Source organism: Rhinoraja longicauda, chromosome 18, assembly GCF_053455715.1.
Source record: "Rhinoraja longicauda isolate Sanriku21f chromosome 18, sRhiLon1.1, whole genome shotgun sequence".
NCBI lineage: Eukaryota > Metazoa > Chordata > Chondrichthyes > Rajiformes > Arhynchobatidae > Rhinoraja > Rhinoraja longicauda.
The window spans coordinates 8,034,265-8,051,757 of record NC_135970.1 but is presented as its reverse complement, the minus strand read 5'-3'; the positions used below and the strand labels follow the sequence as shown (position 1 = coordinate 8,051,757).

The 17,493-nt window shown below is 42.1% G+C and overlaps 1 protein-coding gene across 2 annotated transcripts in view; it reads right to left on the bottom strand.

The window, feature by feature from the left end:
- The window catches only part of LOC144602227 (tetraspanin-18-like), a 305,930-nt gene that overhangs the window by 185,579 nt on the left and 102,858 nt on the right, over nt 1-17,493 (bottom strand). Inside the window, exon 1 of one of the 2 annotated variants that reach the window (XM_078415059.1) lies at nt 17,079-17,107. The exons of the other annotated variant lie outside the window; for it this stretch is intronic. The gene's annotated coding sequence lies outside the window, so the exon portion shown is untranslated. Of the gene's footprint in view, nt 1-17,078; nt 17,108-17,493 lie in introns of those variants that run through there. 2 annotated transcript variants of the gene reach the window in all.

Here is a 17,493-nt window from a genome sequence, read left to right as displayed (position 1 = left end):
AAAGTCCAGAATTCCTGCTGTTAAGTGAGTAAAGCAATTCTGAGCAGCATATTAGTTGTTGATCCAGGCTGATCAGATTCACAAGAATGTTATCAGGGGTCCGTCCGGAGATTAGATAATGAGAAATATTTGCATTAACTATATATACTTGATAATATTTATTAAAGAGGATTTGATTTATCTTAAATTGTTAGGCCAGGCAGCATCCTTTTCCACTGTCCAGAAAGTTCAAGACAACTGGAGAAAATGTGAAAACCTGGAGCAAGGCCATTCAGAATATTCTTCAGCAAAAGATTGTAAAAGCGAAGAATTTGTCCTCTCAAAATGTAGTACACCATATATCTCAATCAGTTTAAAGGTTTTTTTTTCTGGATTAAAATGCAAGTGGATATGAGGCAAAGCCAGCTAGTGAGAGTTAAGATCGTCCCATTCAATACCAGAAGTGGGTCTAAGTGGCTTGATGCCATCATTTTGGTCCCATGCTTTCAAATTCTGCAATAAGGTTTAAGCAGTCAAGTATCTGAGCCAAATCTGAAGTGCTGTTTGTTCTGCTTGTCTTGCCATCCAATTATTTTAATGAACAGCAAAACAGAAGTTTCTGACTGATTTTTTCAGAGAGAATTTTAACTATAAGCAAATCTTCATATCCTGGCACCAAAGAACATTATTCACCGCCCCTTTGTTTAGCATCATCAGTTGAATATGGATCCTTCTTTTATGAGTACTTCTAACTGACAAGAGCAATCCCAGCCTGGTGAGATGGTTAAAACTGAATCACAGACTAGTGTCAGCGAAGGAAATGGTGCTTAATTGGTTAACTTGATCGGCAGCTCTGAAAGCTTTCCTCTTACAGCCAAAAGCTCCTAGAGAAATAGCAATGTCACTGTTTTATAAATTATGAATGCAAGCCATTGGTACATAAAAAATAAAAATCCACTCTGCCATTAATTTATGTGAGCTAATTTATGCTTTTAGTTACTGCATTGAGTTTTAACCAAAATAAACTTTGCCAAGCTTGTAAGGGAATGTCTACAAATAGATGCACAGAATCTCATGCAGAGAGTAGGGGAATCGAGGACCAGAGGACATAGGTTCAGGGTGAAGGGGAAAAGATTTTACAGGAATCTGAGGGGTAATTTTTTCACACAAAGAGTGGTGGGTGTATGGAACAAGTTGCCAGAGGAGGTAGTTGAGGCTGGAACTATCCCAACGTTTAAGAAACAGTTGGACAGGTACATGAATAGGACAAGTTGGAGGGATATGGACCAAGCACAGGCAGGTGGGACTAGTGTAGCTGGGACGTGTTGGCTGGTATGGGCAAGTTGGGCCGAAGGGCCTGTTTCCACACTGTATCGCAATTTGACTCTAAATAATTAAAGTCCTTTGAAGCAATTATTGAATGAAACTGATGGTGCTATTCCAGAGCAGAGCACATTTTTGCCCTAATATGATTCAGCTAAGCTATCAGCAATGAACAAATGCTACAACTGACTATTTTTAAACTCAATATCCAACTGCAGATGCAACAAGAACAATCTCCACTTACACTGCACTTTCAACATGGCAGAAAATGTATCAAGGAACTTCAGGGTATTGTCAAACAAAAAATCCTTTTGTTCAGTCGCAATAGGAAATATTAATAACCAGTAAGTTTCTCAAAGATTACAATAGACAATAGACAATAGGTGCAGGAATAGGTCATTCGGCACTTCGAGCCAGCACCATCATTCAATGTGATCATGGCTGATCATTCTCAATCAGTACCCAGTTCCTGCCTTCTCCCCACACCCCCCGACTCCGCTATCCTTAAGAGCTCTATCTAGCTCTCTCTTGAATGCATTCAGAGAATTGGCCTCCACTGCCTTCTGGGGCAGAGAATTCCACAGATTTATAACTCTGACTGAAAAAGTTTTTCCTCATCTCCATTCTAAATGGCCTACCCCTTATTCTTAAACTGTGGCCCCTGGTTCTGGACTTCCCCAACATTGGGAACATGTTTCCTGCCTCTACCATGTCCAACCCCTTAATAATCTTAAATGTTTCAATAAGATCCCCTCACATCCTTCTAAATTCCAGTGTATACAAGCCTAGTTGCTCTAGTCTTTCAACATACGACAGTCCCGCCATTCCGGGAATTAACCTAGTAAACCCACGCTGCACACCCTCAACAGCAAGAATATCCTTCCTCAAATTTGGAGACCAAAACTGCACACAGTACTCCAGGTGCGGTCTCACTAGGGCCCTGTACAACTGCAGAAGGACCTCTTTGCTCCTATACTCAACTCCTCTTGTTATGAAGGCCAACATTCCATTGACTTTCCTCACTGCCTGCTGTACCTGCATGCTTCCTTTCAATGACTGATGCACTAGGACACCCAGATCTCGTTGTACGTCCCCTTTTCCTAACTTGACACCATTCAGATAATAATCTGCCTTCCTATTCTTACCACCAAAGTGGATAACCTCACACTTATCCACATTAAACTGTATCTGCCATGCATCCTGTCCACACAACCTGTCCAAGTCACCCTGCAACCTCATAGCATCTTCCTCACAGTTCACACTGCCACCCAGCTTTGTATCATCTGCAAATTTGCTAATGTTACTTTTAATCTTTTCATCCAAGTCATTAATGTATATTGTAAATAGCTGCAGTCCCAGCACTGAGCCTTGCGGTACCCCACTAGTCTCTTCCTGCCATTCTGAAAGGGACCCATTTATCTCCACTCTTTGCTTTCTGTCTGCCAACCAATTTTCTATCCATGTCAGTACCCTACCCCCAATACCATGTGCTCTAATTTTGCCCACTAATCTCCTATGTGGGATCTTGTCGAAGGCTTTCTGAAAGTCAAGGTACACTACATCCACCGGCTCTCCCCTGTCAATTGTCCTAGTTACATCCTCAAAAAATTCCAGAAGATTAGTCAAGCATGATTTCCCCTTCGTAAATCCAATACTGGCCATTGCTCATGGGCTCTGAGGAGACCATAAAGCAGGGAAGAGAAATAGAGGGACACCAACGTTTTAAGAGGGAATTGTACAGTACAGCCTAAGCCTTGGCCATTGAAGTGGAAGATTCTGCCAATTCCAATTGACTTTACTTTCAAAATTAAATTTAAAATTTAACTCAAGTGACTTGTTGTCTACCCCAACAACGCACTATGGTGTAGTGCGTATTTTCTTATAAACACAACAACTTTATTAGGCAAATCCAGTGCATGGAAGCAGATACTTGACAAAGCCGATAGCCACAGTCTGTTCTTTGAAATGTTGGAGACTGGTCCTCTGAATGACTGCAGTGTGGGTCTTTTTTCACCCCGCAATACTCTGTTGACCCCAGAATCTCTTTGCCTTGATTACTCTCTCGGACTTTTTACTTTCATACTTATTTCTCTTTGATTTTACATAACTAACAATCTCCTAAACTAACATCTCTGCTCGAAAGTGAACTTTTATGTTTTATTCTTTATCAACTCTGCTTTCTTTTTCACATTACACCATCATTGGCCTTTCCCAAAATCAATTTCAGACATTGCTATTAATGTACTTGCTCTAGTTGTAAGGTTTTTGACTCCACCCTCATTCTCAACTACTAATACACTTTTAATGTATAGCTCTTAGTACATTTTCATAGTTCACAAGTGGTACATGTTCCTGCTTCAGTCATTCCCAACAGCTAGCATGATTTTTAACCAAACTATTTTTTGACCTTGCTCTATTTAAACAGAATAGTACAACACAGTCCTTTAGCCCACATTATTTGTGCCAGACATGAAGTTAAACTAATCTCCTCTGTCTGCATGTAAAACTATATCCTTCCATTCCCTGCATATCCATGTGCCTTTCCAAAAGCCTCTAAAATGCCACTATCGTGTCTACCTCCATTACCATCCCTGGCAGCACATTCCAGGCACCTACCACTCTGTGTAAACATGCCCCACACATCTCCTTTACACTTTGCCTCTCTTTAGTAATGAGTTACTCTATATTGTCATGGTTTATAATGCTGAGTGCATATAGTATATTGATTATCTACCCGTTAATACGTACTGTGGTTTGGTTTAATCAGGAACCACTCTCGCCACAGTTGGTCAGCAAACATAAATGCAATGTATGAATAAGATTCGATGTGAATTAGACACAAACAACAGAGTTTTATATGACTTCAAGTCTCAGAGGGTAACTAGAGGACAGCTAGCCAGAGTACACTGATATAGAGACACAAGTGACAACCAGATGTTTCAAACGTGAAGAAGGGTCCCAACTCAAACTGTCTGTCCATTTCCCTGCACAAATGCTACCTGAACCGCTGAGTACCTCCAGCAAATTGCTTTTTGCATTGAAATAGTCAAGCTTAGAGAAAACTCGTGAACAACAGATACATGGGTCTAAACATCCAAAAATTAGACTGTGTATTGCTGATGCTTTCAGTACTACAGGGCTGAATATAAATTTACTGTGGAGCAAAGCACACCAACTACCATTTTGCCCCAGTCAACCCCTACCTGACTGATAATCCCCTTCCTTGCCCAAGTCCTGAACATCAAACCCGTATCTTCCCTGAATCCAAAATACCAATTCCTCTGCATTTCCACAACCTCACCACCAGTTCCAATCCTGATTACAAAACTGACTTGATCCCAGGCTCCGGATACTGGCCACCTTAACTGATCCTGACTACCTACCTGACTCGCTACCACCCTCAGCTTCTTACTTAACTATTCACCTAACCCAACCCAGTGCCAAACTGACCAGACATCACAGTCTCTTACACCACCTACCCGTCTCAGTACTTTAGAAACATAGAAGCATAGAAAATAGGTGCAGGAGCAGGCCATTCAGCCCTTCGAGCCAGCACCGCCATTCATTGTGATCATGGCTGATCGTCCTCTATCAATAACCCGTGCCTGCCTTCTCCCCATATCCCTTGATTCCACTAGCCCCTAGAGCTCTATCTAACTCTCTCTTAAATTAATCCAGTGGCTTCCTTTGACCTCTGTGTCAGAGAATTCCACAAATTCACAACTCTGGGTGAAAAAGTTCCTTCTCACCTCAGTTTTAAATGTCCTCCCCTTTATTCTAAGACTGTGGCCCCTGGTTCTGGGCTCGCGCAACATTGGGAACATTTTTCCTGCATCTAGCTTGTCCAGTCCTTTTATAATTTTATATGTTTCTATAAGATCCCCTCTCATCCTTCTAAACTCCAGTGAATTCAAGCCTAGTCTTTTCAATCTTTCCTCATATGACAGTCCCGCCATCCCAGGGATCAATCTCGTGAACCTACGCTGCACTGCCTCAATTACAAGGATGTCTCTCCTCAAATTAGGAGACCAAAATTGTACACAATACTCCAGATGTGATCTGGAGTATTGTGTACAGTTTTGGTCTCCTAATTTGAGGAGAGACATCCTTGTATCCCTATACAACTGCAGAAGAACCTCTTTACTCCTATACTGAAATCCTCTCGTTATGCAGGTCAACATGCCATTAGCTTTCTTCACTGCCTGCTGTACCTGCACGCCAACGTTCAGTGACTGGTGTACAAGGACACCCAGGTCTCGCTGCACCTCCCCCTTACCTAACCTAACACCATTGAGATAATAATCTGTCTCCTTGTTTTTGCCACCAAAGTGGTTAACCTCACATTTATCTATATTATACTGCATCTGCCACGCATCTGTCAACTCACTCAACCTGTCCAGGTCACCCTGCAACCTCCTAACATCGTCTTCACAGTTCACACTGCCACCCAGCTTTGTGTCATCCGCAAACTTGCTTGTGTTGCTTTTAATTCCCTCTTCTAAATCATTAATATATATGGTAAACAGTTGCGGCCCCAACACCGAGCCTTGCGGCACTCCACTCGCCACTGCCTGCCATTCTGAAAATGACCCGTTTACTCTTACTCTTTCCTTTCTGTCTGCCAACCATGTCAACACCCTACCCCCAATACCATGTGTTCTAATTTTACTCACCAATCCCCCGTGTGGGACCTTATCAAAGGCTTTCTGAAAGTCTAGATACACTACATCCACTGGCTCCCCTTCATCCATTTTACTTGTCACATCGTCAAAAAATTCCAGAAGATTAGTCAAGCAATTGCAGAAGATTACTCAACTACTTATTTGTCAGGCCCACTTCTGAACATCAACAGCTCCAGCCTCTCACCACAAGATTCCAATCCTGATCACAAACCTGGCTTGAGTAAATAAACTCAGATGCCAATTAGGTTAACAGTCACTGGCTTCTAATCCCTCAACTTGAGTGCCACAGAGCTTTTCATTGTACCTCGGTATACGTGACAATAAACTAAACTAAACTAAACATAAATGCAAAACTCGAATCCATCACTGATGCATGACACAACATTAACCATTAATGCGTCCATTAAGATACAATAGAATTTCTAGCAAAAAAGTTACAGAAAGGGAAGCAATTGAGTTTATGGGAACAACCTGGGGGAACAACCGCATTTGCATGGTATATAGGGGTGTCTCTGCACCTGTCTATCATTATTATTGCTGGTCAGTTGGCACTTTTGCGGAACATAACTTAGCATCATGTCAAACCACAATCTCCTCCATCATTTTGGAAAGGAGGCCCCCCCAATAAATTGCATCCTAATGTCCTCGAGGAGCATAAATGCCCGACCTGGAGAATTTCTGAGCCTGAGACAATGGCCATCATATTCCTCAGAAGAAAAAGTGGAAAAGTCATCCTTAAAACATATCTGATGCCCCTTTGCTATCTAAATTACAATCCTAATCTACAATTTAATCTTAAAGAAATTAATAAATTAAACCTGGTAAGATATTGATTCCAACTCACTCAGAATTCTTTAGCAGCCACCACGGCTGTTTACAACAGATACTCAGTTTTTTAACATTCCCTTTGCAACCAGGAGAAGCAGTTATTCCCCCACCCAGAATATGCTGAATCCCCCTCCCATGCGTTAGCTGAAGGTCACTGATGGCAAGACATGCAATTCAACGTTGATGACTCGAACCATGGCCAGTGCCACACTCCATCACATATATGTTAATAAAAGCTGAGAACTGATAATCTGAAGAAGGGTTCCGACCCGAAACATCACCTTTTTCCTTTCTCCGGAGATGTTGCCTGACCCGCTGAGTTATTCCAGCATTTTGTGTCTATCTTCGGAATAAATCAGCAACTGCAGTTCATTCCTAGACAACTGATTTTAATCTAGTCTGCTGGATCAAGGGGGTGCTTGCCATGATGCACTGAGGGTAATCATGATTGTGGGCCAAAACTAAAATCAAGCCAGTATATGAAATTGCAATGAACCAAATTCATTCCTATTCATTCCTCGTGTACAATTTCCAATGCTAAAATTCAATTTTACTTAATACTTTTCTTTCCTATTTTGCTTTAAAAAACAATAAAGAAAACTCCATTCCATTCACTCATACTGCTTATAATTTAAACATTCTCCATTCACAATGCTCTCTTTTTAATATCTGAAAGGAATAAACATATTTTCCCTGACAGCTGGTAAGGATCTTAAATGACATCTCGCTAAGTTTAGTTCTGGCCCCAATGGACATTAGCTCAACATTTTTACAAACAACATAAAATCACGGTTGACATTTTATATGTAAAAACAACAGGCTTCATTATTGGTGAGCCCAGTAATATCATATGATGTAATACTTCAAATTATTTAATGACTAGTTTAGTTTGATTTCCCTGTAAACCAACTGAAGATATTTTATTCTCCTGGCTTGCAAGAAAGTACATACCAAGCCAATATGTTATGGGAAACGCACCTTACACAAGATGGTGTCCATGAAACCTACACAAATTACAACTTTGGTGACCAGATGTCTACATTTTTTTTGACTAAACTTCATAATTTTGTTCAGCATCTATTTTAACATATGGCAACCTATCCTGTTATCATTTGCGTAACTTAATAACTAGAAAAGATTATTTGCAATGATTATTTGAAAACAGTTCACTGCAAACCTTGCCTTGGTTTGACAATATCGAAGGTATCACAAAATGCTGGAGTAACTCAGCGGGTCAGCAGCATTACCTTGGTTTGCATCAGTTACAATGAAATATGATTTTCAGGATACTTTGTAAGTGACAACCACCCAAACATTTTCCACAATAAATTACTAAGTAAGCCATCAGATATAAAAATAATAATTTAATCATTGGAAGACCTTCCTCATCTTTCAAAGATAATGGCAATAGAGTCATAAATATAATTGCCCTTGCGACCCATATTCCAAGAACAGCATATGAAAAACATTGTGTGGAATTCCATTCTCACTCAGTACTGTTAAATACATTAAATGGTAATGACATACTGTACTCTGCCTCAAAAAGCCATTGCATTAAATAAAATATTGAAGGCAAAGAACACTCAAAAACATGAAGGAGCCTTCAGAATGGCTTTGAAAGCCAACCACATGTCCATGTACTGGCACATACAGAAAGCCTCCATAAACAGCAGAAAGACAGCACCAGTGTTGCAGTGCTAATTTTTTAGGTGCCGGAGCTGTCACTGATGCTGGAGCAGCCGCTGTTAAATTCCCCGCTATTAAAATTCCCCACTGTTTAGTTTGGCTTTTTTTTACAGAGGCGCCGGAGCGGCGCTCCGATGAGCTCCGGCAGCACTGCACCCCTGGACAGCACTACCTCCCAAAGTACTTGTCCCCTTTTATCCCATAGGTGACAAAACCTGTGATGCCCCCATTGGCCTCAGCGGTCACCTTAGAACACAGAGAACTGGATTAGACGTGAAACATCATCAATCTCGAGGCACTATCTGAGAAAGAAAAGCAGGAAGCCTTGTAAGATTTGAGAAGTTTTCCCTCATTTGGAAAGCAACACCAAACCAAAGAGCTGCAGTTTGGACATTTTAAACGAGAGACTGGGGCTGATAGCGGAGAAAGGCTGCGGTCAGATTAACAAAGGATGTCACAATCCGTGGGTCCTAAAATGGCCGCAGGACCTCGTGACCAGCCACAAAAAGTAAAAACCTTACAACCCAGTCTCTAGGTTTTCTGCAAAGCCTCGGCCAGAACAATGGATGGGTATTGGCCATGCAGAAACCTACGAAACCAGGTCGGAGTCCAGACACTGGGGCGCTGACATCAGCATACTCACAATGCCCCAAGCCGACCTAAACAGTTCATCTCGGTGAGGGGGCACAATAGCCCATAGAAAACTACCTGGTAGGTGATGGGAAACCAGTTAACACTCATCACCTCACAACGAAATACCTCATACATATCTTTTTGAACAAAGAGATTCCAAGATCTGGCGGGAGATAGGACGGGTCAGAAATAGTATAACTGGCCACTACTTTTGGGTGAAATAGTTAAGTCAACTGAAGTCAAGAAGAGAGTCAGAAGGAAGTCAAACGAATACAGGAGGAAGAAACGACAGGCAAGAAGAACGGATGCAAGAGAGAGGAACAGGCACGCAACTCGAGAAGAAATACTGCAAAACGAACAGCCAGTAACCCCAGTAATAGCCCCATGGTGAGCATGTACTCCAAATCCTACATATCCTGGACATAGTTTAGTGTAGAGGGGAGGGTGGTTGTTAATAAACGTTGGGTGTGTATTGCAATATGTGTTGGTCAATGTTGCGATGCGTCGTACGTTCCCCATCTTACAGTCGTGTATATGTCTTGTAGAACTGTGTGTTTAAGAATTCATAAGTAAAAGGGTATTCGTGTATATGTTTTGTGGAACTGTGTGTTTTTAGAATTCAGAGAAAAAGGCATTCGGGTATATGTCCTGTGGAACTGTGTGTGTTTAATGATTCATAGGTATAAGTATTCGTGTGATTCGGTACGTGTTTAATAAGTATGTCATATAGCAATGTATAAATATTTGTGGACAATAGTCCCAAGCGCTGAATAAAAGCCTTTTCATTTAAACCCTGGTTTTCAAATCTGGTCTGGTGGAATTTTTCTGCACTATAAGAGCTCCTGCATCTAAGTCCAGTGTCTAGAACCGTAAGGGGTGAGTGGGTCGAACCACTCACGGGGAACCAGTGTGCGCGGCCTGGTCAAGGGATCAGAGCAAGGCACGGGGACCTTAGGTCGGGCGAAAGCTCGGCGCAGAAACCCCTTACAACCTCAACAAAGATGCCACATCGCTTCCCCAGTCCCAGCACCGTCACTGGCTCACAAAGTGCACCAGCGACCCCTTCTTCACCTACTATACAGTCCAGTTGACACACCTGTTGTTGCGGCTCATGTTGTAGCCCCTGGGGTCAGCTCTTTCTTCAGCTGCTGCCATCGACAGGATGCACTGGATCACCATGGGGCTCTCTCCCCTCTCACCACCTACCGCTTGTTTCTGTTGGCCATCACTTTGTCAACTCGCCCTCTCCCTGCTCTTTCACTGCCTTCTCCATTACCCATTGCTTGTTCCACCGCACTGCACTCTCCTCCACCGCCTCCGCCTCCTCCTCCTTCCGTCACTCTGTCTACTCGGCCGCTCCTCCTCCCTCCATCAGCGCCCACACTACCTTCTATAGACAATAGACAATAGGTGCAGGAGTAGGCCATTCGGCACTTCGAGCCAGCACCGCCATTCACTGTGATCATGGCTGATCATTCTCAATCAGTACCCCGTTCCTGCCTTCTCCCCATACCCCCTGACTCCGCTATCCTTAAGAGCTCTATCTAGCTCTCTCTTGAATGCATTCAGAGAATTGGCCTCCACTGCCTTCTGAGGCAGAGAATTCCACAGCTTCACAACCCTCTGACTGAAAAAGTTTTTCCTCATCTCCGTTCTAAATGGCCTACCCCTTATTCTTAAACTGTGGCCCCTTGTTCTGGACTCCCCCAACATTGGGAACATGTTTCCTGCCTCTAACGTGGCCAACCCCTTAATAATCTTATACGTTTCGATAAGATCCCCTCTCATCCTTCTAAATTCCAGTGTATACAAGCCGAGTCGCTCCAGTCTTTCAACATATGACAGTCCTGCCATTCCGGGAATTAACCCAGTAAACCTACGCTGCACGCCCTCAATAGCAAGACTATCCTTCCTCAAATTTGGAGACCAAAACTGCACACAGTACTCCAGGTGCGGTCTCACTAGGGCCCTGTACAACTGCAGAAGGACCTCTTTGCTCTTATACTCAACTCCTCTTGTTATGAAGGCCAACATTCCATTGGCTTTCTTCACTGCATGCTTTCTTTCAGTGACTGATGCACTAGGACACCCAGATCTCGTTGTACGTCCCCTTTTCCTAACTTGACACCATTCAGATAGTACTCTGCCTTCCTATTCTTACCACCAAAGTGGATAACCTCACACTTATTTACATTAAACTGTTCTGCCCCAGAGTCACCAACGTGGTGAAACAGCACAAATTGCTGGTGACTCAGCAGACTCAGTCTGAAAAAGGTTCCCAACATCACCTATCTATGTTCTCCAGCAATGCTGCATGATGCGCTGAGTTATTCCAGCACTTTGTGCCATTTTGTGTATTAACCATCATCTACAGTTCTTTGTTTCAACTATATGCAATAACAATAAAATACTCAGTAAAGCAAACAGCAATAACGGACAGAATTCTCACCTCACCCTCCCAGCACAGATCCCTGCAGAACTCGACTGGTCACAGACCTCCAGCCTGAATATTGGCCTTCCACCACAACCCTCTGTCATCTATCAGTAAGCCAGTTTTGACTCCATGAAGGCAAAATACTGTTAATGCTGTGCATCTTAATCTTGTGGACCAGCCTACCATGGGGGACTTTATTAAATGCCTTACTAAAATCCATTTACACAACGCCCAATGCCCTACCCTTCACTGCCTCTTCAAAAAACTAAATCGTTAGTAAGACATGACCTGCCATGTACAAAGCCAAGATGACTGTCCTAATTCTCATTCTCTTATTAATGGGAATAAATCCTATCCTGAACAATCCTATCCAATAGCTTCCCTACCATTGATGTGAGGCTCATCGGCCTATAATTTCCTGGATTTTCCCTACTTCCCTTTTTAAACAAAGGAACAACATTAGTTACACCCCATTCCTCTGGGATCTCACCTGTGACTAGAGAAGATGCAAATATTTTCTTTAAGGCTCCTGCAATCTCTCTTGCTTCTCTCAATAACCTGGTATAGATCCCTTTGGAACCTGGGGGATTTATCCTGCTTAATGCTCTTCTAGGGCCCCAACACCTCCTTCTTAATCTCAAACTGACTTTGCATATTAGTATTCTCAACGAAGATCTCACTGTCCTTCATGTCATTCTCCTTAGTGAAAATAGATGCAAACTACTTGTTTTATACCTTATCTTCATCCTTTGACTCCCAGCATAATTCCCTTCTTCATCCTTGAGCGGTCCTACCCACTCCCTGGTTACACTGCAGTTTTAATGTGCGTATAAAACTACTTATGAGATTTACTCTAATCCGACTCACCAAAATCATTACGACTCCTTCTCTTAGTCATTTTTGTTATTGGTATATATCAATTTACAACAGATGCTTGAAATTCCCCATGATCCTGACTGTAAGCTTTTGCACAACTGTGCAGCTGCCCGATAAATTTGTTTCTCGCATTTTGGGAACATACAGAAAACACTATGTTATGTAATCACAATGTGCTTGCTCCTTTAAAAGACAGATTTTGACCTTGACAAGGGTCAACCTCTCGTTGTTAATTATTGCAATATTTCCTTAATCAATAGGCCACTCATTCACCTTTTTAAAAATTATAATAAGCAATTCCTTTATTTTAATCAGCAAGATAGCTCTATATGTGTGAAAAATATGCAAAATCAATACAGTAGTGTGACAACTGGCAGTGCGATCTTCTATTTGAAATGGTTGTCAATTTTGAAGTTCCAATAACAAATCTGAAAGGGGTCACTTTGCATCTGCACTATTTATGTCTTTCATTTTCCAATCTAAGATAGGCTGCATCTCAGGCTTATGTTTTATTGAGTATTCTTCATGATTTAAAGCGAGCACCTTTCACAATCTCAGGACATCTCAAAGCCCTTTGCAGCTAATGAAGTTCTTTTAAACTAAACCCATTGTTGCATTTTTTACATGAACTGATTTAACATTGACACTGCAAAATAATACCATAACAACCCTCACAACTATCGTGTTGAATTTCCATTCTTGCACCAGATATGAATGCATGTATTCCTCTCCATCTAGAGAGGTTCATTACGAAACCCTGAGCAGTACAATGGACAGGAGATAAAATATTAATTGTCTGCACATTTTTCTCCTACTTTGCATTCAAATATTAAGTGTTCCCCAGGCAATAAGCAGATGAAATTAGACCTATTGTTTCAAAAGTACCATTCATATTTTTTGTTGAAATCAATCAAGCACCTGGCAATCTTCTGTCAAGTGTGTCCCCTTGGGCAGTTTGCCTTTGTGAATAAAGCTGTTATTGCTACATGTGTTGACAAATCCAGGAAGAGAAGTTATATAGGTGTTTGTGTAAATGACCTTATTTTCCAGTCATCCTCAATTAGACACAAGTACATAGAAAGGAAATATCTGTCATAACTCCTCACTTGAAATCACTCCAGTTATTCCAAGGTCATTTCATTAATGAGTAGGCATACTGTTAAAGAAACAAGTGGTTATATTGATCCAAGTTTACTTCCTTCAATTCCTACTCGAGTGCAATAATAATTAAGCAGTAATGATCTCATAGTTCATGAGGTCACCGATTGCTAGTCAGCAGTGTTGAAACATCATCAGTTTTGCCTGCTTGCATTAGTTGTATTGCATTCATATGCCAGAACAAATACTTGTTGTCCAGGCTCTACTTCTTGGTTTAATGATACAAGGTGCATTTGGCTTGTCAATAGGGTTGCCAACTGCCCCGTATTAGCCGGGACATCCCGTATATTGGGCTAAATTGGTTTGTCCCATTCGGGACCGCCCTTATCCCCTATTAGGCCTGGGGTGTGCTGTAGGCCCGGACACTGTAGGCCCGGGGGCCGCTGTAGGCCCAGACAGTGTGGTCACGGAGGCCTGGGTGCCACCTAACGGAGGTTGCATAGCAACCCGCCTCCCGGCACTGGCAGCGGCCTTTGGTGGAGCGGGTGCATGTGGCCGCTGGCTGGGTGAGGTCACATGGGGCGAGGGGCAGTGACGTCACCGTTTGTCCCTTATTTGGAATTGAGAAAGTTGGCAACCCTACTTGTCAAACTCATTTTACCAGCGAGAAAGCTTCATTAGAAGTGATGAAAGCGGAACTAGTTTGTACACTAGTTCAGAATAGTTTGCACTCTATTCTGAAAATATCAACTATCATGAAGAGCTCTCAAAGGACTTTGCTGAGCTTCAGAAAAATAAGGATTTGTGCAAGCTATGGGTCTTGCAACATGGGATCACAGTATATTTCTGAATGTGTGTGGTCTGATTACACGCGATCTCTACCTCAACACCACTTTCCAGCTCTATCCCCATATCCTTTTGATTCTTCTAATACCCAAGAAATCAATGCATCAGAGTTTTGAATGCAATCAATGACTATGCCTCTACAGGTCTCCAATCCATAGAATTTTAAAGATTTACCATCCTTTGAAAAAATTCTCCTCATCTCAGCCCTTTTGCCTTTCCTAAAGTTCTAAACTCCTCAGCCACAGAAAATATATTTGGGGTAAAAAACAAAGTGCTGGAGTAACTCAGCAGTCAGGCAGCATCTGTGGAGAGAATGGACAGACGATGTATCAGATCATCAGCCTTCATCAGATTAATTGGAGTAGGGAAGAGAAAGCAGGAAAAGAGAGATGGGTGTAGAATACAGCCTGGTGAATTATAGGGATGGTTGGTGGTAAATAACAAAGGCGAGAGGTGAAAAGGAGACAAAAGGGTGTCAGATGAGGAAAGAAGAGAATGAGTGAAATGTAAAGCCAGAGGGAGTGATATGGTGGAACAGGACAGGCCAGAGGAGAAAGAGGGGGCTAAAATGGAAATATGGGACTCGAGGATGGGAGATAACATTCAGAAGAGATGAAAAGAGTATGATGACTTGGATCAAGGGAGATGGTGGTGAAAATATGTGTGTATAGGGGAGGGAGGGCAATGGAAATGGAAGGGCTGGGGGTGGGGAGTGGTTTTACTTTAAATTGGAGAATTCACTGTTCATACCATTGCATTGTAAACTAAACATGCTTTGGTGACTGGTGTGGCAAGTGCACCACCTAATGGGCTAGTTAAAAAGTAAACAGACTTATTTCCCAGCAATAACAAGCAAGAGTCTAGAAAATTACCCTCAGATATATTGCTAATCTTGCAGCACAAACCGTGGCTATTCATGTGGTGCAGCTGGGTTACTCTGAGCCAGGACAAATATATACAGTACTTGCATTTTCATCAGGTAACACTTCACTTAGCTTGCTATGGTGCGATTGGTAATTATAATTTCTGCATTGCAATGCATCTGCTAACACATTGATAAGAGAATTTGCATCACTGCTCTAAACCGCAAAGAAAAAGTTAATAAACACTGGTAGTAAGTACATGGAAATTACCAAGGGTAAAAGTGTATAAACTCTGACCACTACCTACACCACACCATCTACTTCACGAGCAAAAAAGACCCTCACATCCTTCTATTCTATGATTTAAATGGGAACCATGTCAGACCAGAATAAAGCACCACTCATAGGAGGCACCAGAAGAGACCACATTGTCACTAGGTCCAGTAACAAAAGCTGCAGAAGGTGCACTGGCCGCATCAGTCACCTTAGAACACAGAATGGGAGTGGAATGCATCATCTTCGAACTTGAGGGAAAGTGCCACAAAGATGTTTTAAAGGAAAAACAAAGCTGAGTTAATATTACTCAGAAGCTAATTAACAACAGAAATGCACATTTATATAACACAGTTAACGGGTGAAAATGTCTCAGTGACATATGCCAATTAAACTCCGAGCCAGCGAAGCTGAGATGTGTAACCATAAAATTGATTGCAAGAGGAACTTTTTAGAAGAGTCAGAAGAAAGGAGACCAAGGTGTTGAGATAGTCCTCAGCCACAAAGTCACAACAACCTATTTTATGGTAAGGGTAAGGGGCAAGCATCACTAATGACGGCAGAACAAATGGATGTCAATTGTGGTGGGCGGGAAATTGATATATAGTAAAACTCTGATTGTCTGATATAAAACACCCAAAAATCCCAATGGTTTAGCTTCTGGTTCACCAAATAATGTGGTTCCACTCTCATTCCATGCACCTGGACCCTGGTGTCGTGCTCCCCCTAATATATCAGGGTCCCAGATGCTCCTTTACCACTCACTGATGTCTTGGTTCCTACACTGCCTACCCACTCACTGGGGCCTTGTTCCCATGCTCCTGTTGTAACACGTCCCCGGATCCCATGATCCATTTCCACTTCTGAGAAAGCCAATCTCCCTGTCTTGCCCAAGACATCCTTGATTTCAATTTCCATGTGGAAACAGTTTACCAGAACATTACCAACAGCTTAATGAAGTGGCAGAGGACTGCCAGGTGGAGGTGAAGATTAAACTTGGTGGCCTCTCAAAGAGGCACAACATGCTCCCTGGAATGATCTCCCTCCCTAACTATGGAGATACTAGAGATTGCAGATACTGGAATCTGGAGCAAAAATAAAACTGCTACAGGAACTCAGACGGGTCAGGCAGCATCTGTGGAAGGAAATGGACATATGATATCTTGGGTCAGGAACCTTCATCTGGAAAGAGGAGTGGGGAGAATGCCAGTACAAAGAAGTGAGGGAGAGAGAAGAGGCACAAGCTGGCAGGCGATCCAGGTGAGGAGGGGTTGATTGCCAGACGTTATTCCCTTATCATGTATCTATACACTGTAAATGGATCAATTGTAATCATGTATTGTCTTTCTGCTGACTGGTTAGCATGCAACAAAAGCTTTTCACTGTACCTCGGTACACGTGACAATAAACTAAACTGAAATTGATTTGTGAAGAGAAATCGACAAACGACATTTGGGTCGATGAAGAAGGATTCCGACCCAAAACGTCATCTGCCATTTCCCTCCATAGATGCTGCCTGATCTGCTGTATTCTTTCAGAAGTTTATATTTAGCAAACCTGTATTATAAATCCTCACGTGCTCCCTTGTTCCCACGCACATTTTCACGGTTATCCGATCAGTTGTTCACCCAGATGTGGGCATCTCCAGTCGCTGCAAGAAATGGCGGGATTCGTCTCCCACTCCCATCTTTCTGTTGCAATGCAATTAGAAGGGACGATTTGATTTTTGTCAATGTTCATCTTAGTTCATCTGGGACAAAGAAATTGAATACAAATTAGCTATCTTTTAACTGTTCCCATAAAATGTTTTGGGGTGTTCATCTAATACCGCACCCTATAGTTCTACTCAATACTTTTAATGTATTTTTCTGCATGCACTTTTGTTTTATTAAGTCCTGAGCTCTTGCTCCATGTTTTCATGTGGTTGATGATTTCTGGTGCTTCATCTTTATCTGTGTACATCACTTTTGTG